Source organism: Pongo pygmaeus, chromosome X (assembly GCF_028885625.2).
Source record: "Pongo pygmaeus isolate AG05252 chromosome X, NHGRI_mPonPyg2-v2.0_pri, whole genome shotgun sequence".
NCBI classification, from domain to species: domain Eukaryota; kingdom Metazoa; phylum Chordata; class Mammalia; order Primates; family Hominidae; genus Pongo; species Pongo pygmaeus.
In genome coordinates, this window is record NC_072396.2 from 88,363,152 (window position 1) to 88,382,951 (window position 19,800).

The following is a 19,800-nucleotide window of genomic DNA, read 5'->3' on the forward strand; positions in this document are numbered from 1 at the left end:
TCACATTCAACTTTCAAGGAACCCATCTACTCACTAAAGAAATACCTATACAAAATACAGGATAAATTGGAATGATCACTGGATTGCTCATTACTTTAGATTGCCCAGTCATCCATTTCCTTCCATTAACCCAATTTATATAAAATGAAGGATTTGGAGCCCTTATCAGTTGTATCTAAAATATCTGTCCATCCACAGGAGGACTCATATTCTATTTCTCAAGAATAATTAATGAATATTTCCCAAATATAATCCTTTATTTCTATATTCTATAATTTTTTCAAGTCAGTAATCTTCTTATCTGTGCTAGAATAATGTACATTTTGGGGGTTTGGGGTTGTTCTTTTAATATCATTGACAACCCTATAACACAGACTATTGACATATAACATGGGAAAGATGTTGCATATTCATAGTCTGGCACATTTACAGGTAGTATTATACTAGTTTTTAATCAAAGTTTGAAGCAATGATAATCTAAGCCTGCCTAAATCTTATACACATAAATACACACCCACCATACAATGAGAATGCTAGTTCTCTAAAATGTATACATTATTAAGACACCCCATGCTTACTGTTTTCATAAAATTGTACTGGTGAAAAACAGTTAACAACAGTTAAAGTAGAAAATGTATAAGAAACAGAAAAGTGAAAAGACGACAGAAATATAAAATAAGAATTTGATTTAAAATAGAAGTCAAAATTAGTCTTTAAAATAAACTTGAGGGGAACATCACACACTGGGGCTTGTCAGGGGGTGGGAGGCTAGGGGAAGGATAACATTAGGAGAAATACCTAGTGTAGGTGATGGGTTGATGTGTGCAGCAAACCACCATGGCACATGTATACCTATGTAACAAAACTGCACATTCTGCACATGTACCCTAGAACTTAAAGCATAATAAAAAATAATAATAAATAAAATAAAACTTGAAACTTGGTAGTGCAATTTAATATTTTTAATGTGCACTCCTTTTACTTGAAATAGTTCTATTACTGGAATTTGGTCTCCATCACAATCAAACAGTTACATGGCTGCAAGTAAGGTCTTAAAATTTATAATTAATATCATACTTCATAATATAATGTAACAGTGAATCACTTATATGAGGGTTAATTTTATGATATATTATGCAAAATACTATTTTCTATTTTTGCATCACAAATTAGTGATGCTTTAGAGCAGGCCTCACAGGAAGAAGCATTTTGTGTCAACTATGAGAAAAAATATTTTAGTTTAAGTATGTGTGGTATAAGTCAGTATCATTTTTCAGGTATGGAATTGGAAAGCAAAGAACAGTGGCACAATCAGGGTCTTAAAATTATTTCTCATTTTCTGCATTTCTCTTCCTAAGTCTGAAAAATTACATTTTTATTTGAAGCCTTAACTTAATAGCCTTTCCTGATATTCTGCAGCTCACATTGATTCCTCCCTTTCCTGGACTTCTGCTGCATTGAGAACCAGCACCACACAATTTTGCACTTAATTGCTATAATTGTTTCATGAGTCAGTCCTCTGAAATAGATTGTAAGCTCCTTAACTTTAGAAATTATGTCTTACATTTCTTTTGCCTGGCACACAATTGGATAATTGTTGATTAATAAATACAGCCAGCAGCTTTCTCCCTTTTCAATGTTTCCACTCCTCTCATTTGGGGCTCTCAAAAAATATCAGCCCCTTACAATAATTTTTTTCCTATGAATTCAACAATATCTTGTAGTGTTAAAAACAGGGTTAGTCAGCTGCTACAAAACATAAAATTGCACTGCATATACAGTCTAAATTTTTACATAATGTTTTAGTATACATCTTCAGAAATACTTTCTGTCTAAAAGTGGTGATATTCTATATTGAAAATTTATTCAGCATGTATCTAATTAAAAATTGCACTTACTGAGAAGCTATCTTCTCAGTAATGCTTACTGAATTAAGCATTGTTTAAGGAATAAAAATTGATGTGAAAGGCCTCTGATCAATAAAGAAGAGAGCTTATTCCCAATGCTGCAGTAGCTGCTTTACATAATGTGATTTAATTCTTACCCACACTCTAAGGAATTTATCATTATTCCCATTTTACAGGTGAGAAATCTGCAGTTCAGAGAGGTTAAGTAATTTGCCCAAGGTTATAACATCCAAATGGAAGAAACAAGATTTGAATCCATGTCCGTCTAACTTCAAAGCCTGAGCTTACTGTTCTTTAAGAGATACAGCCACATGAAGAAGTTCTTATAATGTAATGTGATAAATGATATAATGACATATGTGTACCAAATACTACAGAATCATGGGAAGGTTAGGGGAACATAGAGAAAATAGTGGCTAATATTGCCTGAGAAGAAATGAGGCAATATTCTCAAGAGTCAAATAACCCATTTGTAATGTCTCAGAGTACCATGCTAGTTTCTATTTTTCAATTTTTTAATTTTTATTTATTGTGGGTATATAGTAGGTGTATGTATTTATGGGGTACTTAACATGTTTTAATACAGACACACAATATAAAATAAGCACATAATGAAGAATGGGGTGTCCATCCCCTCAAACATTTATTCATTGAATTGTGAATAATCCAATTAGACAATTTAAGTTATTTTAAAATGTACAGTTATTATTTACTATAGTCACCATGTTGTGCCATCAAGTAGTAGGTCTTATTCATTCTATTTGTTGTATCCATTTATCATCCCTACCTTACCCCAAGCCCCCAACTACCTTTCCAAGCCCATGGTAATCTTTCTTCTACCCTCTACCTCTATTAGTTCAGTTGTTTTGATTTTTAGATCTCACAAAAAATTGAGAACATGTGATGTTTGCCCTTGTGTGCCAGGATTATTTTACTTAACATGATTTCCAGTTCCATCCACGTTGTTGCAAATGACTGCATCTCATTTTGTGAGGGCTGAATGGTACTACATTGTGTATATGTACCACATTTTCCTTATCCGTTATTCTGTTGATGCACACTTAGGTTGCTTCCAAATTTTAGCTATTGTAAACAATGCTGCGAAATACATAACAGTGCAGATATCTCTTCCATATATTGACAGTCTTTCTTTTGGGTATATACCCATCAGTGGGATTGCTAAAACATTTGGAAGGGCCGGACGCGGTGGCTCACGCCTGTAATCCCAGCACTTTGGGAGGCCGAGGGGGGCGGATCACGAGGTCAGGAGATCAAGACCATCCTGGCTAACATGGTGAAACCCCGTCTCTACTAAAAATACAAAAAATTAGCCTGGCGAGGTGGCGGGCGCCTGTAGTCCCAGCTATGCAGGAGGCTGAGGCAGGAGAATGGCGTGAACCCCGGGGAGCGGAGCCTGCAGTGAGCCGAGATCGCGCCACTGCACTCCAGCCTGGGCGATAGCGAGACTCCGTCTCAAAAAAAAAAAAAAAACATTTGGAAGCTCTATTTTTAGTTTTTTGAGGCAGATCCAAACCGTTCCCCATAGTGCTTGTACTAATTTACATTCCCACCAACAGTGTAAAAGGGTTTCCTTTTCTCCACATCTTTGCCAGAATTTGTTATTGTCTGAAATTTGGATACAAGCCATTTTAACTGGGGCGAGATGATATTTCATTGTTGTTTTGATTTGCATTTCTCTGATGATCAATGATTTTGAGCACCTTTTCATATGCCTGTTCACCATTTGTATGTCTTCTTTTGAGATATGTTTATTTAAATCTTTTGCCCGTCTATTGATTGGATTATTAGATTTGTTTCTATAGAGTTGTTTGAGCTCCTAATATATCCTGGTGGTTAATCTCTTGTCAGATGGATAGATTGCAAATATTTTCTCCCATTCTGTGTGTTGTTTCTTCACATTGTTCATTGTATCCTTTGCTGTGCAGACTTTTTAACTTGCTGTGGTCTTATTTGTCCATTTTTGCTTTGATTGACTGAGCTTGTGGGATATTGCTCAAGAAATTTCTGCCCAGACAATGTTCTAAAGATATTTCCCAAAGTTTTCTTGTAGTAGTTTCATGATTTGAGGTTCTAGATTTAATGCTTTAATTTATTTTGAGTTGATTTTTGTGTATGGTGAGAGACAAGGGCCTAGTTTTATTCTTCTGTGTATGGATATATAGTTTTCCCAGCACCATTTATTGAAGAGACTCTCTTTTCCCCAGTGTATGTTTTTGGCACCTTTATGAAAATGAGTTTGCTGTAGATGTGTGAATTCATTTCTGGGTTCTCTATTCTGATCCATTGGTCTATGTGTCTGTTTTTATGACAGTACGATGCTGTTTCGGTTACTATAGCTCTGTAGTAGAATTTTAAGTCAGCTAATGTAATTCCTCCAGTTTTGTTCTTTTTCTTAAGATAGTTTTAGCTATTCTGGGTATTTTGTGGTTTCATATAAATTTTGGGATAGCTTTTTATATTTTTGTGAAGAATGTCATTGGTGTTTTAAGAAGGATTGAATTGAATCTGTAGACTGCTTTGTGTAGTATAAACATTTTAACAATATTGATTCTTTCAATCCATGAACATGGAAAAGTGTTCCATTTTTTGGTATCCTCTCCAATTTCTTTCATCTGTGTTCTATAGTTTTTATTATAGAGATGTTTCACTTCTTTGGTTAAGTTAATTCCTAGGTATTTAATTTTATCTGTGGCTATTTTAAATGGGATTCTTTTTTTATTTCTTTTTCAGATTGTTCACTGTTGGCTTACAGAAATGCTACTTATTTTTGGATGTAGATTTTGTATCCTGCAAGTTTATTAATTTGTTTATCAGTTCCCATGGTTTTTTTGGTGGAGTCCTTAGATTTTTCCAGATACAAAATTATGACATCTGCAAACAAAGATAATTTTACATCTTCCTTTTCAATTTGGATGCCTTTGTATATTTCTTTTGTCTGATTGCTCCAGCTAGGACTTTCAGTATTATGTTGAATAACAGTGCTAACAGTGGGCATCTTTGTCATGTTCCAAATTGTAAAGGAAAGGCTTTCAGATTTTGCCATTCAGTATGATACTAGCTGTAGGCCTGTAATATATGGCTTTTATTATGTTGAAGTATGTTCCTTCTATTCCCAGTTTGTTAAAGCTATTTTATTAAACGCTTTTTCAGTATCAGTTGAAATGATCATATGGTTTTTATCCTGCATTCTGTTAATATGATGTGTTTGATTGATTGATTGTGTATGTTGAATCATCCTTGAATATCAGTGATATAGCTCACTAGGTCATGATGTATAATCCTTCTATGTATTGTTGAATTGTGATTACTAGTATTTTGTTGCACGTTTTTTCATCAATATTCATTGGAGACTTTGGCTCGTTGTTTTCTTTTTCTTTTTTTTTTTTTTGATGTTTCGTTTTCATATCAGAGTAATACTTGTCTCATAGAATAAGTTTGGAAATATTCTCTCCTCCTCTATATTTTGGAATAGTTTAGGTACAATTGGTATTAGTTCCTCTTTAAATGTTTGGTAAAACTCAGCAGTGAAGCCCTCAGGTCCCAGGATTTTCATTAGTGGGAGACTTTTTATTGCAGCTTTGTTCTTGTTACTTGTTATTGTTCTGTTCAGGTTTTGGATTTCTTCCTAGTTCCATCTTAGTAGGATGTGTGTATCTAGGAATTTGTCCATTTCTTCTAGATTTTCTAATTTATTGGCATATAATTGCTCATAGTAGCCACTAATGATCCTTTGAATTTCTGAAGTATCAGTTGTAACATCCCCTTTTTCACTTCTGATTTTATTTAGTTGGATCTTCTTTATTATTTTCTTGGTTAGTCTGACTAAAAGTTTGTCAATGTTTAACATTTCAAAAAAGCAACATATTTTATTGATCTTTTGTGTTTTTTATTTCACTTTCATTTATTTCTGTTCTGTTCTTTATTATTCATTTTCTTCTACTAATTCTGGATTTGATTTGCTTCTGTTTTTCTACTTCTTTTAGATTCATCATTAGATGGTTTACTTGATGTTTTTGGTATCTTTTGATGTAGGCACTTATAAGGTTTTCTCTGGGTACTGGTTTTGCTGTATCCCATAAGTTTTGGTATGTTGTGTTTTCATTATCATTTGTTTCAAAAACATTTTAATTTTCTTATTAATTTATTCAGTGACCCACTGGTAATTCAGGATCATATTAATTTTCACGTATTCATGCAGTTTCCAAAATTCCTCTTGTTACTAATATCTAGTTTTATTCTATTGTGGTCAGAAAAAAAACTTGATATTATTTGAATTTTTTGAATGTTTTAAGACTTGTTTTGTGGCTACATATATGGTCTGTCCTTGAGAATGATTTATGTCCTGTGGAGAATAATGTTTATTCTGCAGCTTTTGAATAAAATGTTCTGTAAATATCTGTTATATTCATTTAGTTCATAGTGAAGATTAGGTCTGATGTTTCTTTGTTGATTTTCTGTCTGGAAGACCTGTCCAGTACTGAAAGTGGGATGTTGAAGTCTCCAGCTATTATTGTATTGGTATCTATCTCTCTCTTTAGCTCTAATATTTCCTTTATATATCTGGGCGCTCCCATGTTGGGTGCATATATATTTACAATTGTTATATCCTCTTGCTGCATTGGCCTCTTTATCATTATATTATGATCTTCTCTGTCTCTTCTGATGGTTTTGTCTTGAAATCTATTTTTTCTAATGTAAGAATAGCAACTCTTGCTCTTTTGCGGTTTCCATTGGCATGGAATATCTTGTTCCATCCCTTTATTTGCAGTCTATGTGTGTCTTGATAGGTGAAGTGTGTTTCTTCTGGGCAAAATTTCAATGGCTCTTATTTTTTCATATTTTCAGCCAGGCTATGTCTTCTGATTGGAGAGTTTATTCCATTTTCATTCAACATTATTATTGATAAGTAAGAACTTAATCTTGCCATTTTTTTATTTGTTTTTTGGTTGAGGTGTGGTCTTCTCTCCTTTCTTTCATTTCTGTCTTTCACTCTTGAAGATTATTTTCTCTGATCATATGATTAAGTTTCTTGCTTTATATTTTTTGTGCATCAATTGTATATATATTTTGTTTGAGGTCACCACAAAGCTTGCAACTACTATCTTATAGCCCATTATTTTAACCTGATAAAAATGTAACACTATTTGCATAAACAAACACACAAGTAAAAATAAAACTAATGAAAACTTGCCTTAACTTTGTCCCCCACTTTTTAACTTTTCATTGTTTCTATTTATATTTTACTGTACTGACTCTGTCTTGGAAAGTTATTGTAGTTATTATTTTTCATTGGTTCATCATTTAGTGTTTTTACTTAGGATAAGAGTAGTTTAATCACCACAGTAAAAGTATTATAATATTCTGTGTTTTTCTGTGTACTTACTATTATCAGTATGTTTTTTACCTTCAAATAATAATAATAATAATAAGAGATGGAGTCTTTCTCTGTTGCCAGGCTGGAATGCAGTGGAGTGATCTTAGCTCACTGCAACCTCCGCCTCCTGGGTTCAAGCAATTCCCCTGTCTCAGCCTCCCAAGTAGCTGGGACTACAGGTGTGTGCCACCACTCCCAGTGTGTGCCACCACTCCCAGCTAATTTTTTTGTATTTTAGTAGGACGAGATTTCACCATGTTGGCCAGGATGGTCTCGATCTCCTGACCTCGTGATCCACCCACGTCGGCCTCCCAAAGTGCTGGAATTACAGGCATGAGCCACTGTGCCTGGCCCCTTCAGATAATGATTTATTGTTCATTAATGTCATTTTCTTTCTGATTGAAGTACTCCTTTCAGCATTTCTTCTAGGATGGGTCTGGTATTGATGAAATTTCTCAACATTTGTTTGTCTGGGAAAGTCTTTATTTATCCTTCGTGTTTAAAGTGTATTTTCACTGAATATACTATTATAGAGTACATTTTTTTTTTCTTCAGTACTTTAAATATGTCATGCCACTCTCTCCTGGCCTGCAAGGTTTCCACTGAAGAGTCTGCTGCCAGATGTATTGGAGCTGCATTACATGTTATTCGTTTCTTTTCTTTTGCTTCTTTTGCTGCTTTTAGGATCCTTTCTTTAACCTTGATCTTTGGGAGTTTGATTACTAAATGTTTTGTGGCAGTTTTCTTTGGGTTAAATCTGCTTGGTGTTCTATACCCTTCTTGTACTTTGTATATTAGTCCGTTCTCACACTGCTATAAAGAAATACCCAAGACTGGGTAATTTATAAAGGAAAGAGGTTTAACTGACTCACTGTGTTGCAAGGCTGGGGAGGCCTCCGGAAACTTATAATCATGGCAGAAGGAGAAGCAGGCACCTTCTTCAGAAGGTGGCAGGAGAGAATATGAGCATGTGAAGGGGAAACTGTCAAACACTTATAAAACCATCAGATCTTGTGAGAACTCAGTCACTATCACAAGAACAGCATGGGGAAAACTGGCTCTCTGATCCAATCACCTCCAACTGGGCCTCTCTCGACACATGGGGATTATGTGGAATACAATTCAACATGAGATTTGAGTGGGGACACAGCCAAACCATGTCACTTAGATATTGATATCTTTTTTTTTTTTTTTTTTTTTTTTTTTTTTTTAGACAGAGTCTTGCTCTGTCACCAGGCTGGAGTGCAGTGGCATGATCTCGAGTTACTGCAATCTCTGCTTCCTGGGTTCATGTGATTCTCCTGCCTCAGTCTCCCGAGCAACTGGGACTAGAGGCGCGTGCCACCATGCATGGCTAATTTTTGTATTTTTAGTAGAGACGGGGTTTCACCATGTTGGCCAGGATGGTCTCGATCTCTTGACCTCGTGATCCGCCCACCTCGGCCTCCCAAAGTGCTGGGATTAAAGGCGTGAGCCGCCGTGCCCAGCCAGATATTGATATCTTTCTCTAGGTTTGGGAAGTTCTTTGTTATTATCTCTTTGAATAAACTTTTTACCCCTGTCTCTTTCTCTACTTCCTCTTTAAGGCCAGTGACTCTTAGATTTTCCCTTTTGAGGCTATTTTCTAGATCCTGTAGATGTGAGTCATTGTTTTTTATTATTTGCTTATTTTTCCTCCTCTGTGTGTTTTCAGATTGCCTGTCTTCAAGCTCACTAATTCTTCTGCTTGATCAATTCTACTATTAAAGGACTCTGATCCATTTTTCAGTATACCAGTTGCATTTTTCAGCTTCAGAATCACTGCTTGATTATTTTTAATTATTTCAATTTCTTTGTTAAATTTATCTGATAGAATTCTGAATTCCTTCTTGGTGTTACCTTGAATTTCTGTGAGTTTCCTCAATACAGCTATTTTGAATTATCACTGTGGTTCTTGCAGACTTGTAGAGGTACCACCTTGATGCTCTTGGTTAAGATCTGGGGGAATTCTCTGGATTATCAGAGGCTCTTATTATTTTCGCTTACTTTCTCCTAAACACACAGAGTCTCTGTCTCTGTTATGAGCCACCTAAAGCTGGGAGTGGAAAACACAAGCATCCCTGTGGCCACCACCACTCTGACTGCACTGGGTCAGACCTGAAGCCAGCACAGCACAAGGTCATTCCCAAGGTCTACTGTAACCCCTCCCTGGCTACTGCCAATGGCTGTTCAAGGCCCTAGTCCTCTACAATCAGCAGACGGCAAAGCCAGCTAGGTCTGTGTCCTTCCTTTCAGGGTGGCGAGGCCCCCAGGCCCCAGGTGGGTCCAGAGGTGGTGTTGGAAGTGAGGGACTACAGTCAAAAACCTTAGAAGCCTACATGGTATTCTATTGTATTGCGGCTAAGCTAACACTCAAGCCATAAGATACAGTCCTTCCCACTCTTCCCTCCCCTTTCCAAAGGCAGAGGAGCCTCATCCTGTAGCGACCACCACCCTTGGCCATGAGCAGTACTGCCAGACTACTGACAATGTTCCCTTAATATCCAAGGGCTCCTAAGTCAGCTTGTGGTGAATGCTACCTGGTCTGGAATGCACTGTTCAGGGTAGTGGGTTCCCCTCTGGCCCAGAGCAGGTCCCAAAATGCCTTTCAAGAGTCTAGTCCTGTAATTGGGTGCCCCAAGTGCCTGCTTGGTGCTCTACCCTTCTGTGGCAGTGTTGATACCTAAGGTACAAGACAAAACTCCTTTTACTTTTCCCTCTGGTTTTCTGAAGCAGTTTTGTCTCATAGCCACCACAGCTGGTAATGTACTGAGTCTCACTTAAAGCCAGCAAGCCTCAGACACTCACCAAAGCCCTCGGTGTATTACCTAGTTATTGCTGTTGGCTATTCAGGGCCCAAGGGCTCTTCAGTTAGCAGGCAGATGATGAATGCTGGCAGGACTGGGTTATTTCCTTCAAGGCTGCTGCTTTCCTTCTGGCCCAATTTGTCTAGGGATGTCATCTGGGAGCTAGGGTATGGAAAAGGGACCTCATGACCCTGACCACTGCCCTATCTTGCTGTGGCTGAGCTGGTATCCAAAATGCAAAACACAGTCTTCCCCACTCTTCCTCACCTCTCCTCAAGCAGAAGGAAGGGGCCTCTTTTGGAGCCTCAAGCTGTATGGTCTAGGCTTAGGGGAGGGGTGAAGCCAGCATTCTCTTGGCTGTCCCAGCTGCTGTCTCTGTATGTTTCATGTTCTCCAAGTCTACTGTCTCTGGGACTTGTTCAACCATAGGACTCGCCTATGAGTTGCAGTTCTTATGGCCTAGATACCTTTTTAAGTTTACTTTCAGACGGAAACAACTTTGGCCCTTGGTGGAAAGTTTTGAGAGCACTCAAGTTTCAGACAGCTAGGATTTATTCTTCTCTGGCTTGGGGTGGTTTAAATGGTCTCCCTGTGGCTGTGCATCAGCTGAGTTTGGTCTGGTTTTCCTGTGTGCTCTAACAGGACAGCAATGAGTTCAATGCCTCACAATTGCCATCTTCTCACTCCCTCAGTGTCCAGAGAGGCTCTCAGCACCATTCTGATGCTACAGGGGCTGGGGGAGGTGTGGCATCAGCAATTCAAGACTGTTTTCTTTATCTCTTCTGTGCCTCTTTCAGGGATATGAAGTTAAAACAAGGTACTATGAGTGTTCACCTGGTTTTTTGACTCTTACGAAGTTGTTTTTTTCCATGTAGATAGTTGTTAACTTGGTGTCCTTGCAGCAGGGGAAAATCAGCAGAGCTTTCCATTTCACCATCTTGCTCCACCTCCTTCTTCTGGCCATGTTAAGTTTGTATATCAATTTGATAGCAAGTGGAAATGTCAGGTGGATAATTGGGTACAGCAGTTTGAAGACAAGAGGAGAGATAGAGGCTGGGTATGTTAATCTGGTAGTCATCAAAGTATAAATGATGTTTAAAACCATAAGACTATATGAGATTACCCAGAAAGATTATAGGTGGAAGAAGTTTATCAGGTATTATTTTATTCTAACACTACAGCTGTTACTGCCCTGCTTTTCACAAGATCTCCAAACTCCTTGTTTCTGGCTCATCCACTTCATAATTCCACTGACTGACATCTTGACACCAAATTTTTCCCCAACTTTGCCTACTGAGCTCAGATAACTACTGTGAATTCTGTCTCAGTAAGACATACCTAGTGAAGCACTGAGTTGTGGGCTGATTCTTTCTACCAATTGCCATTGATTTCTCCACTGTGAGCTACCTCTTTTGAATTTAGAGACAGCTGCATATGTTCTACAATGGAATTTCCAAATCACACAGCAAAAATAAAAGTACTATAGCAGTAGACATTCAATAACCATTTATCGAATGAAATATAAATACATAAAATAGAAGGCTATAGAAATAGGCAGTCATATGTTTCACTCTCTTGATTTCTGGACTTGCCTAGGATCAACAGCATTATTTTAATGATCAGGGCTTGATAATTACCAGGAACTTTAGAACATATTAAAAAATTTATCCCAATGCTTTATCATCTGTGAATGCATTCTCATTCGGTTCATATAATATAAATTAAATGTTAAGATTGGCAGTAAACTCTCCATTTGCACTGTGGAAGCAGATTGCCACTCACACTATCATCCATTTTTCCATATTATGGAGGCTTCGTAAAGGTACAAAATTGCCACGTATCAGTGCTTTTTTTCTCTTTTCTTTCTCAATGACACATTTTATCAAGGCAATTTAGAAGTGGCCATGTTGAGTCCATTAGCTGAAGTATATAGCATCAAAGAAAAAAGAATCTTAAGTGCCAAAAACGTTTTGTCAATAAAGATTGTCTGGCTGTTGCATAACATTTTATCCCATGTATAAATAGAAGACAGGTATGCAAAAACCAATGGGCTCTATTCTCACATTATTTCTTTCTTATTAAATAGAATAATAAGCAATTGGTTTAGTTGGTCAAATTGGTAAAATTAAGCTAAGAGCATTATATGTGTATGTATGAACAAAAATTAACAAGCCATAATAGAAATTATTGAAATCCACACTTGTGGGTATCCTACAAAAGCTTTTTTTCTCAAATAGACGAACATACTGCAGTGAACTGAAAATATTCTTCAGACATAATTTTCATTAGACTGGAAAATGTTAGAACTGGAAAGTATCATAAAACTTGCTCCTGGCTGAGAAAGTCTCCTCCCAAACAATACACTTTTAAAATAGCAGACCAAGGTATAGAGTTCAGACTTCTGGACCCTGTATCAGTACTCTTTCTACTACACTATATTGTCTCCTCTCTAAGAAATAAAGAATTGCTCTTTGTGATGAGTTCACAGTACTCTGTTTTTGCAAATATTGGAAAATTTAATTTCTTAATTATAGACAACAAATGCATGGGTGCTCAATTATTATTAGAAAAATCACTCAACAGATGGCATTCTGCCTCATAGAGTATATGATGTACTTTAGTTACTAAAATGTGTAAAAGGTACAGTAGGCTATAATCTAAATTGTCAATTATGCTTTGAGCCATGATGTAGATGTGTTTAAAAAGAAAACACAAGGAAGACGGCCGAATAGGAACAGCTCCAGTCTACAGCTCCCAGTGTGAGCAACACAGAAGATGGGTGATTTCTGCATTTCCAACTGAGGTACTGGGTTCATCTCACTGGTGCTTGTCAGACAGTGGGGGCAGGACAATGGGTGCAGCCCACAGAGCGTGAGCCGAAGCAGGGTGAAGGGGTCAGGAAATTCCCTTTCCTAGCCAAGGGAAGCGGTGACAGACGATACCTGGAAAATCGGGTCACTCCCACCCTAATACTGCACTTTTCCAACGGTCTTAGCAAACGGCATACCAGAAGATTATATCCCATGTGTGGTTCGGAGGGTCCCACGCCCATGGAGCCTCACTCATTGCTAGCACAGCAGTCTGAGATCAAACTGCAAAGTGGCAGCGAGGCTGGGGGAGGGGTGCCCGCCATTGCTGAGGCTTGAGTAGGTAAACAAAGCAACCAGGAAGCTCGAACTGGGTGGAGCCCACCGCAGCTCAAGGAGGCCTGCCTGCCTCTGTGGACTCCACCTGTGGGGGCAGGGCATAGCCGAACAAAAGGCAACAGAAACCTCTGCACACTTGAATGTCCCTGTCTGACAGTTTGAAGAGAGTAGTGGTTCTCCCAGCATGGAGTTTGAGATCTGAGAACGGACAGACTGCCTCCTCAAGTGGGTCCCTGACCTCTGAATAGCCTAACTGGGAGGCACCTTCCAGTAGGGGCAGACTGACGCCTCACATGGCCGGGTACTCCTCTGAGATGAAGCTTCTAGAGGAAAAATCAGGTAGCAACATTTGCTGTTCAGCAATATTCGCTATTCTGCAGCCTCCACTGTTGATACCCAGGCAAACAGAGTCTGGAGTGGACCTCCAGAAAACTCCAACAGACCTGCAGCTGAGGGTCCTGACTGTTAGAAGGAAAACTAACAAACAGAAAGGACATCCACACCAAAACCCCATCTGTACATCACCATCATCAAAGACCAAAGGTAGATAAAACCACAAAGATAGGGAGAAAACAGAGCAGAAAAGCTGAAAATTCTAAAAATCAGAGCACTTCTCCCCCTCCAAAGGAACACAGCTCCTCACCAGCAATGGAACAAAGCTGGATGGAGAATGACTTTGACGAGTTGACAGAAGAAGGCTTCAGACGATCAAGCTTCTCTGAGCTAAAGCAGGAAGTTCGAACCCGTCGCAAAAAAAGCTAAAAACCTTGAAAAAAGATTAGACGAATGGCTAACTAGAGTAAACAGTATAGAGAAGTCCTTAAATGACCTGATGGAGCTGAAAACCATGGCACGAGAACTACGCGATAAATGCACAAGCTTCAGTAGCTGATTCGATCAACTGGAAGAAAGGGTGTCAGTAATTGAAGATCAAATGAACGAAATGAAGCGAGAAGAGAAGTTTAGAGAAAAAAGAGTAAAAAGTAATGAACAAAGCCTCCAAGAAATATGGGACTATGTGAAAAGATCAAATCTATGTCTGATCAGTGTACCTGAAAGTGACGGGGAGAATGGAACCAAGTTGGAAAACACTATTCAGGATATTATCCAGGAAAACTTCCCCAACCTAGCAAGGCAGGCCAACTTTCAAATTCAGGAAATACAGAGAACGTCACAAAGATACTCCTTGAGAAGAGCAACTCCAAGACACATAATTGTCAGATTCACCAAAGTTGATAGGAAGGAAAAAATGTTAAGGGCAGCCAGAGAGAAAGGTCAGGTTGCCCACAAAGGAAAGCCCATCAGACTAACAGTGGATCTATCGGCAGAAACTCTACAAGCCAGAAGAGAGTGGGGGCCAATATTCAACATTCTTAAAGAAAAGAATTTTCAACCCAGAATTTCATATCCAGCCAAACTAAGCTTCATAAGTGAAGGACAAATAAAATCCTTTACAGACAAGCAAATGTTGAGAGATTTTGTCACCACAAGGCCTGCCCTACAAGAGATCTTGAAGGAAGCACTAAACATGGAAAGGAACAACTGGTACCAGCCACTGCAAAAACATGCCAAATTGTAAAGACCATCAAGGCTAGGAAGAAACTGCATCAGCTAATGAGCAAAATAACCAGCTAACATCATAATGACAGGATGAAATTCACACATAACAATATTAACCTTAAATATAAATGGGCTAAATGCCCCAATTAAAAGACACAGACTGGCAAATTGGATAGAGAGTCAAGACCTATCAGTGTGCTGTATTCAGAAAACCCATCTCACATGCAGAGACACATAGGCTCAAAATAAAGGGATGGAGGAAGATCTACCAAGCAAATGGAAAACCAAAAAAGGCAGGGGTTGCGATCCTAGTCTCAGATAAAACAGACTTTAAACCAACAAGGATCAAAAGAGTCAAAGAAGGCCATTACATAATGGTAAAGGGATCAATTCAACAAGAAGAGCTAACTATCCTAAATATATATGCACCCAATATAGGAGCACCAGATTCATAAAGCAAGTCCTTAGAGACCTACAAAGAGACTTAGACTCCCACACAATAATAATGGAAGACTTTAACACCCCACTGTCAACATTAGACAGATCAATGAGACAGAAGGTTAACAAGGATATCCAGGAATTGAATTTAGCTCTGCACCAAGCGGACCTAATAGACATCTACAGAACTCTCCACCCCAAATCAACAGAATATACATTCTTCTCAGCACCATATCACACTTATTCCAAAATTGACCACATAGTTGGAAGTAAAGAACTTCTCAGCAAAGGTAAAAGAACAGAAATTATAACAAACTGTCTCTCAGACCACAGTGCAATCAAACTAGAACTCAGCATTAAGAAACCCACTCAAAACCGCTCAACTACATGGAAACTGAACAACCTGCTCCTGAATGACTACTGGGTACATAACGGAATGAAGGCAGAAATAAAAATGCTCTTTGAAACCAATGAGAACAAAGACACAACCACCAGAATATCTGGGATGCATTTAAAGCAGTGTGTAGAGGGAAATTTATAGCACTAAATGCCCACAAGAGAAAGCAGGAAAGATCTAAAATTGACACCCTAACATCAAAATTAGATGAACTAGAGAAGCAAGGCAAACACATTCAAAAGCTAGCAGAAGGCAAGAAATAGCTAAGATCAGAGCAGAATTGAAGGAGATAGAGACACAAAAAAACCTTCAAAAAATCAATGAATCCAGGAGCTGGTTTTTGGAAAAGATCAACAAATTGACAGACTGCTAGCAAGACTAATAAAGAAGAAAAGAGAGGAGAATCAAATCGATGCAAGAAAAAATGATAAAGGGGATATCATGACCAATCCCACAGAAATACAAACTACCATCAGAGAACACTATAAACACCTCTACGCAAATAAACTAGAAAATCTAGAAGAAAGGGATAAATTCCTCGACACATACACCCTCCCAAGACTAAACCAGGAAGAAGTTGAATCTCTGAATAGACCAATAACAGGAGCTGAAATTGTGGCAATAATCAATAGCTTACCAACCAAAAAAAGTCCAGGACCAGATGGGTTCACAGCCGAATTCTACCAGAGGTACAAGGAGCAGCTGGTACCATTCCTTCTGAAACTATTCCAATCAATAGAAAAAGAGGGAATCCTCCCTAACTCATTTTATAAGGCCAGCATCATCCTGATACCAAAGCCGGGCAGAGACACAACCAAAAAAGAGAATTTTAGACCAATATCCCTGATGAACATTGATGCAAAACTCCTCAATAAAATACCGACAAACAGAATCCAGCAGCACATCAAAAAGCTTATCCACCATGATCAAGTGTGCTTCATCCCTGGGATGCAAGGCTGGTTCAACATATGCAAATCAATAAACGTAATCCAGCATATAAACAGAACCAAAGAAAAAAAACACGATTATCTCAATAGATGTAGGAAAGGCCTTTGATAAAGTTCAACAGCCCTTCATGATAAAAACTTTCAATAAATTAGGTATTGATGGGACGTATCTCAAAATAATGAGAGCTATTTATGACAAACCCACAGCCAATATCATACTGAATGGGCAAAAACTGGAAGCATTCCCTTTGAAAACTGGCACAAGACAGGGATGCCCTCTCTCACCACTCCTATTCAACGTAGTGTTGGAAGTTCTGGCCAGGACAATCAAGCAGGAGAAAGAAATAAAGTGTATTCAATTAGGAAAACAGGAAGTCAAATTGTCCCTGTTTGGAGATGACATGATTGTATATTTAGAAAACCCTTTCGTCTCAGCCCAAAATTTCCTTAAGCTGATAAGCAACTTCAGCAAAGTCTCAGGATACAAAATCAATGTACAAAAATCACAAGCATTCTTATACACCAATAACAGACAAACAGAGAGCCAAATCATGAGTGAACTCCCATTCACAATTGCTACAAAGAGAATAAAATCCCTAGGAATGAAACTTACAAGGGATGTGAAGGACCTCCTCAAGGAGAACTACAGACCACTGCTCAATGAAATAAAAGAGGACAGAAACAAATGGAAGAACATTCCATGCTCATGGATAGGAAGAATCAATATCGTGAAAATGGCCATACTGCCCAAGGTAATTTATGGATTCAGTGCCATCCCCATCAAGCTACTATCCACTTTCTTCACAGAATTGGAAAAAACTACTTTAAAGTTCATATGGAACCAAAGAAGGGCCCGCATTGCCAAGACAATCCTAAGCCAAAAGAACAAAGCTGGAGGCATCACACTACCTGACTTCAAACTATACTACAAGGCTACAGTAATCAAAACAGCATGGTGCTGGTACCAAAACAGAGATATAGACCAATGCAACAGAACAGAGCCCTCAGAAATAATGCCACATATCTACAACTATCTGATCTTTGACAAACATGACAAAAACAAGAAATGGGGAAAGCATTCGCTATTTAATAAATGGTGCTGGGAAAACTGGCTAGCCATATGTAGAAGCTGAAACTGCATCCCTTCCTTACACCTTATGCAAAAATTAATTCAAGATGGATTAAAGACTTACATGTTAGGCTTAAAACGATAAAAACCCTAGAAGAAAACCTAGGCAATACCATTCAGGACATAGGCATGGGAAAGGACTTCATGTCTAAAACACCAAAAGCAATGGCAACAAAAGCCAAAATTGACAAATGAGATCTAATTAAACTAAAGAGCTTCTGCACAGCAAAAGAAACTACCATCAGAGTGAACAGGCAACCTACAAGATGGGAGAAAATTTTTGCAATCTACTCATCTGACAAAGGGCTAATATCCAGAATCTACAATGAACTCAAACAAATTTACAGGAACAAAACCAACAACCCCATCAAAAAGTGGGTAAAGGATATGAACAGACACTTCTCAAAAGAAGACATTTATGCAGCCAACAGACACATGAAAAAATGCTCATCATCACTGGCCATCAGAGAAATGCAAATCAAAACCACAATGAGATACTATCTCACACCAGTTAGAATGGCGATCATTAAAAAGTGAGGAAACAGCAGGTGCTGGAGAGGATGTGGAGAAATAGGAACACTTTTACACTGTTGGTGGGACTGTAAACTAGTTCAACCATTGTGGAAGACAGTGTGACAATTCTTCAAGGATCTAGAACTAGAAATACCATTTGTCCCAGCCATCATTACTGGGGATATACCCAAAGGATTATAAATCATGCTTCTACAAAGACATACGCACACGTATGTTTACTGCGGCACTATTCATAGTAGCAAAGACTTGGAACCAACCCAAATGTCCATCAATGATAGACTGGATTAAGAAAATGTGGCACATATACACCATGGAATACTATGCAGCCATAAAAAAGGAGGAGTTCATGTCCTTTGTAGGGACATGGATGAAGTCGGAAACCATCATTCTCAGCGAAATATCACAAGGACAATAAACCAAACACCACATGTTCTCACTCATAGGTGGGAATTGAACAATGAGAACACTTGGACACAGGAAGGGGAACATCACACACTAGGGCCTGTTGTGGGGTGGAGGGAGTGGGGAGGGATAGCATTAGGAGATATACCTAATGTAAATGATGAGTTAATGGGTGCAGCACCCCATCATGATGCATGTATACCTATGTAACAAACCTGCACGTTGTGCACATGCACCCTAGAATTTAATGTATAATAAAAAAAAAAAGAAAACATAAGATGTGAATGTAATGAGATTATGGGCTTTTTTGTTATTTTGTTTTGTTTTGTTTAAGTATTCTTATGAAGTCATGCATTTTACCGTATTTGATGCATTTCTATTCACTGCTTGTTATTTTTCATAGTGTTGCTCAAATTCCTTTAACCTGGCTAGTAGGGAGTTTAAGTTGACTCAAAGAGGTTTTCAAACTTGACATAGTATTCTCTCTCTCTCTTTCTGTTTTTTTTGTTTGTTTTGCTTTGTTTCATTTTTGTAAAAACATTGATTTCACTTATTCATGGTGTCTGAAATAGTCAATCTCAGAAACAGAATGTAGAGTGGTGGTTTCAAGGGACAGGTAGGAGGGTATATGAGGAGTTGTAATTGAATGAGAATAACATTTTAGCTATGCAAAATTGGTAAATTCTAGAGATCTGCTATAGAACATTGTGCCTTTAGTTAACAATACTGTACTGTACTGTTAAAAATATGAAAGGGTAGATTCATGTTAAATATTCCTACTTTTTGAATTCTTGACCTGGAGCACAAAGTAAAGGGAGAGAAGGATTGTGGGTATATGCATATGAACTGCAGAATGATGCTATAGTTGCTTGCAGTTGAATCCTGATTAGACTAAGACTGAGGCAAGAGACCTATGCTCAATAATAACTGACAACATTCTCACCTGGAAGCATTATAGTAGTATGTGGTAATCACATTGGTAACTCTGATCTTTAAGAGCCCATGGCCTGAGCTAGGCATAGTTCCTCTATTTCTTTTAGTACTCCAGCATCATCTACTTGACAGATATATCCAGTAAGAAGATCCACTTACACTTCAAATATATTCCTAGAATCCATTT